The sequence below is a fragment of the Cupressus sempervirens genome, chromosome 3 (assembly GCF_028749045.1).
Source record: "Cupressus sempervirens isolate cs-2001-9-10 chromosome 3, ASM2874904v1, whole genome shotgun sequence".
Classification (NCBI taxonomy): domain Eukaryota; kingdom Viridiplantae; phylum Streptophyta; class Pinopsida; order Cupressales; family Cupressaceae; genus Cupressus; species Cupressus sempervirens.
In genome coordinates this window covers 367509561-367515560 of record NC_143120.1, presented here as the reverse complement: position 1 = coordinate 367515560, position 6000 = coordinate 367509561, and the positions used below count along the sequence as shown (strand labels likewise).

The 6000-nt window shown below is 27.0% G+C and overlaps 1 pseudogene; it reads right to left on the bottom strand.

Moving 5' to 3' along the window:
* Window positions 1-3993: 3993 nt before the first annotated feature.
* LOC149566515 (AUGMIN subunit 1 pseudogene) lies at window positions 3994-4484 on the bottom strand (annotated as a pseudogene).
* Between the last annotated feature and the right edge of the window lie 1516 nt (window positions 4485-6000).

Below are 6000 nucleotides of genomic sequence, written 5' to 3'. Positions count from 1 at the left end.
CTTAAAGTTTAATTATGGTTCTATAAACACGCAGGCATCCGACTTAAAAGAAGAAATTAGTGGAGTAGAAAAAGGTTCATGCATTTTGGCTGGATACGTTTCCATTTTCATTTATGTTTTTATTTTTATTTTTAATTTTATTACTATCATTTGGCTTGATTTAGGTATCTATGAATCCAAGTTATTAAATGGCTGTCACTGGCAGATCCACAAACGCAGGTGCTCCTTAATGTTTATCTCAATATCTATATTTTATTTATGGGTTTTATTTATGGGTTCTATTTAATGCTTATGTCAACACTTATATTTTATTTTTAATACTTTCAACGGTTAGATTTATTTTAATATTTAATGTACTAAAGATGGGTACCTTTTGGTATATCATATTTTAATATCTTCAACACGATTGTTTTATTTATATATTTTATATATTTTAAGATGGATTTCTTTTGATAGACCATTATTATTTTATTTTTAAAAATGGATTTTTTTTAAGATCATTTTTTTCATTATTGTAATTGCCGTTATTAGTTTCCACCAATGATAATTTATTATTTTTCTATATTTAACATATTTCTAAAGTTTTAATATTTAATGATACAATTTGTGTATTATAAAAAACATTTATATTGGTGAAATTGGTTGGGTCTTATAAGATCCCTTTTTGTGGAAGTTATTTCCATACCACAGTTTTTAGCCTTGATTTTGGGAATACACATTATAAACAAACCTAAATATTAAGATGATTAAAAATATTTAATAGATTTATTTATCTTAGTTCTAATTATTTCATTTCAAAACTCAATTCAATACTAATAAATTATTATTTTTAGATTTTTCTATTTTGTTTTAAAATTTTATTTAGTAATATTCAATCTTCTTACATATCTTTTATTACTATTTTAATTTTGTAGTTTTAATATTACATTTTAATTAAAATTTGTGATATAAAAGTAATTTTTTTAATATCATTATACAAAAATACTAATTATGAAAAAAAATTCTTTTGAATTTTAAAATTGTATAATTAAATATATTAAGGTCTATATTTAATGTACATATTTGATAACTATTGTTCTAATAGATAGTATTATTAATGTTAATATTTTTAATCTTAATTAATTAAAGTAGCACTAAAATTAAAATTTCAAAATTCTAATAATTTCTAATATTGAATAAAAAGCAAAAATTATATTTTAAATAATTTATAAATTATTATGGCAACTACATATCACTACGTGGCACTTGTTTACATTGATTTTAAGTTTTCTTTCTTAATTAATTGAAAGTAGCGATATATTTATAGATATATTTTGAGTATGATATACATTTAATTAAATATTTAAGATTTTAAATATGAAAAGAAGTTGAGTTTATTTGATTGATTAAAATGAATTAATAGAAAAATGTTAATAAAATGGATTATGATTATGTATATTAAAAACCGTAAAGATGAATCTAGATTAAAGAGACTAGGTCTAATGACTAGGTGGTCTTAGCATGCTAGTGTGAGTGGAAGTAAATATTAGATGCATACATATAAACTTTTTGTTTGAAGTGTATTCTAGATAAGAGTTAACTAATCTATTAATTTTGGGTCTTTAATTTATCACTCATTTTTGTACAAATTGCTATCAATTTTTATTTTTATTGTCTATTGCACATTCATTTTGTTTAGTTAGTTAATTAATTTTCTCTAATGTTAATACTTGACTTTTTTCATTTTACAAATAACTAAAAATTTTGAAAATTTTAAGCATATATCTACAATATAAAAAATATTTATAATTTGATATAACACACTTTTTGGTCGTATTGCATTATTTTGCTAAGTTTTTAGTGTATATTAAATTTTTTAACTACTTAATCATTATGAAATAATACAAATTATTTGTGTTGCTCATTTTAGCTTGGGACGTCCTATCTAGAAATTACTACAGTTGTCTCATTTTTGGCTAAGGTCTTTAAGAAGGCATTCCTTCCCTTACATATATTACTAAAATTATAATGAATTTTGTTTACTATTACCCCTAAATTCATCTGGGGTCTTTAAAAAGATATGCATCATTTTCCAAATTTTCTGACTTGCTACATAGTGTGGAATCAAGAGATACTTTAGGAAATCCTTTAGTTTGTAATTTGAAGTCCTACATGCCTTATTTGACCAAGATTTTTTTTTTTTAATTCTTTATTAAGAAGGAAGAGAAGGACCCTAAATCTGTAATACCTACCCCTAGTTGACTTTTCTTGTCATATTGTTGGATTCTTTTAGGCCAAATTTTTTTATTGTGTTTTATGATTATTAGTATGTGGTTACCGGATTAGATTAAATGTATTTCATATTCAGTTGATTTATATGTGATGAGTTAGTTATTTAATGTGTTCATAATTACTTTTTTGATGATGATATATGTATGTTCATTTAGTCAATTTTAGTTATCTCATGATGATAGTAGATGAGTGCTTTACATACATTTTAATGGATACTTAACCCATACTTGCATGTGTATGGTGTACGTGTATGTTTTACTTTATGATTGAAATTCCTGATGTAGTTGAGGGGCGAAGTCATAGTCGCCTACTAGTTAGGAGCTACACAATGTACCACTTCCTATCCTCGCCTGTTTACTTTAGAATATATGTGTTTGTACATGCATGGATTTTATGTAGATTATAGGTACCAGGTATCAACTTCCCTCAATTTTCAAGTTGAGCATACCCTATTACAGTATCTCAATTGAATATAAGTGGGGAGATAACTCATGAATCCAAATCCTAATCTAAGTCAATTGTCTTAGAAAGTAGGACAAGTATCTAAATTGGTTACCCATTTGAATTTGTCAAATGACATGAACTCATGACTTTGACCCTGGAGTTTGATTTTATGCTTTTGTCTTTAGTGGATTTGTCATATTTGGTTTTATGCTTCTATTGTGATTGATTGTTATAATTAAATCAAATTAAAAGATAATTCAATGAAAATTTTATATAGAAAATATAATATTTAATTATATTTAATTAATTAAGAAATTAATTAAATAAAGAAAGTAAATTTATAATTTTTATTAAAGTTCTAATTTTGGTGTATTTATATTTTGCTTAGTTTAATTTAATAATTATTATTTAGGAGTTTTATTTAAATAATAAATTCTAAATAATATTATTAGTTAAATTAATAAATATATTATTTAAAATGTCTCATGATTTAATAAGAGAGAGAGAAAATATAAATTTTATTTTATTTTTAAGGCAAAAGTGGGCTAGCCATTGAATATATTTATTAATAAAACTAGTTCAAAAAGCTCAACCAGGAAAGAACTAGAAATAAAACATGGAATCATTGCTTATATACAAATTTACATAAAGATATTTGTCAATATTTACAATAAATATTATATCGACAAAATCAAAGCTCATAAAACTATACCATTTTCTAAATTCTACCCATATGAGCCACTTCAAAAACCTCAAAATATTACAACATTAGAGGTAATCAACTCAGACCAAAAATATATGCATTCAACCTATAGTAATCACTCCTCCATATCAGCACAATCATCTTCAATGGTGCCAGGAACATTTGTAAATTCAGAAACACACCAATCGACCTATTAAGAAGGCCCCACTTGGGATAAGTGTATTCATGAAAAGGCAATGCATTTATGAATATTTATGAATTCAGCTTGGCCAATCCTTCAATTTCAACATCTCAAGCCAACCATTTTTTTGCATTCAACCCTCTGTATATCCTTTGAAAAAATGATGGATGCTTATCTCAACCTCACACCAATCCAAGAAATCAATAGCCTTTACTATCTTTGTCTCATCATTGAATTTTCCATTAGTAATTTCCCACATAGCTCACCACAATACCATTGGCTTCAAGCTCAAATTAGATGTACAAAACTTATGCTGATACAACAATCAACTTGACAAGGTACCAAGGGAAGGCCCTTTTAACTTAGGATGGTAAAGGCTAAATGAAGTATCCCATCAGTCACTTAAGATGTTCAATGCTTTTTGTACTGCATCTTCAAGATACCTCTCTATAGCTTCACACTCACATCTCTTTTCCTCAATGGCCAATTCAACAAGATACTTATCAGGTGGTAGGTGCTTGATAAGTCTGCAAAATATTTAATACAGGTTTAGTTTTACTCTCTAGCTCTTTCTATTTATCAATCATTTGAATCAGTGCACCATGATTCATCTCAGGAGAATATCCCACTTTGTTCAATATTGTCTTAAAATTTGCAAGTTGCATCAAATATTGATTTTCTTTTAAAGCCATAATCTTCAAGTTGTGTTGTCTCTGTTGAATTATGTCCTCATGATGACTTGCTTCTTCTTCAAGTTCAGTCATAGTTCTCTTCAAAATCATGTTTAATAGCCTTATGGCTATTTTCCAAAAGTTCTTTCAATTCTTTATCAGCTTTGTCTCTCTTCTTCTCTACATCAATCTTCTGTAGTAGAACATCTCCCATTCTTGCTCAATTCAGTTTATTTTAATTAAATTACATAAAGCTTATGCATGAAATTAAAATATAATAAATTAATTAAAGAGAGAAAGAAAATTAATTTAATAAAGATATTTTAAGTTGCAAAAGGTGTGCATGAAAATGTAAAAGATAATAAAATATTAAAAGAAATTGATCAGCGAGTTCCCTCGCACGATTGCACAGTTGAAGCCCCAAATTTAGTGGAGAACTCTTTATCAGAGATCTAGAGATCATTTTGCAATTACACAAGTTTGGAGGAGCCAGTTTCCAAAAAGAGGATTTTCAAAAGGAAAGGGAATTGTTTGTGAGTTTTATGTGTTTGTCATTTAGCATCAGATCTAGGTAGGATCTTGTGGGTTTGTGCAATAGTTGTTCATTCTTGAATTCTTTTTCTTCGAATTGAATTGAATTTGAAAACCCTTGTATGTGATTTTATCATTCTTCATCTGAGAAACCTATGTATATGAATTGAATCTAAAACCCTTGTTCATGATATTATTGTACTTCATTTTGAGATTATCTGTATATGAATTGGAAATATGAAACCCTAGTCGTTATCGAATATTATATTTAAAAATGAATTGAACTATGAAAACTATGTTTAAACAACTTTATATGAATTGTTGAATCATCTTGGATTCTTGTGAACTCAGAAACATTAGAAAATTGACACTGGGGAAAATTTATGATTTGGAGAACTTAATAATTAACATAATCTCACAAAAATGATAATGTAAACCTAGATTGGAATTAAAAACTCTATAAACAATTATACTTGGAAAAGAAAACTGAAAACCTGGTTGTCATTTAATTTTTCTATTTTTGAAAATGAAACTGAAAACTTGAAACTCAATAAGTGAAAATTAAAATTGTTTGTTCTTGAAAACCTAATGAGATATGAAATTCACTTCTGTATGTACTTTATGTGACATGTGATTTTCTAGTTTGGGGTTTTGGGTTTGACTTAGCTTTGGCAAGTCAGGATGTTTACTAAAGGCTTGGGAGTTTATTTTGTGATGTCATGATGATGTTTGTATATGATCTTTTATACCCAACCTTGGTGATGTGTCATGTATTTTTATGATGAGTTTGATCTAATGATGATTATTTCTTTTTAGTGTTCTTGTGTGAAACTGAGGTGGATGATGTGTCTTTGCTGATATAACCTTCAATTCTTTGATCAGTTATCTTTGGATTGCTTCCCAGTTGCTTGTATAGGACTGAGGTGATAATGTGATTTGTTCTTGGTGATGTCATGTTATGACATAGATTTGGTTTATGTTTTCTTGTTTTGGGATCATTCCTGTTAGGATGATCATATTGGTGGAATCTATGATTATGATCAGTATCATTTTAATATGTTCTAGTTTCTTGTTTAAGAAATGATGTGCGATTTATAGTCATTTGATATCTTTTTCTTTTGTTGAGCTTAGGGTAGGTTTTCATAATATGTCATGTTGGGAAGTGGCTTGCAATGGAGGTTGAGGCCCTAAAGAGGTTG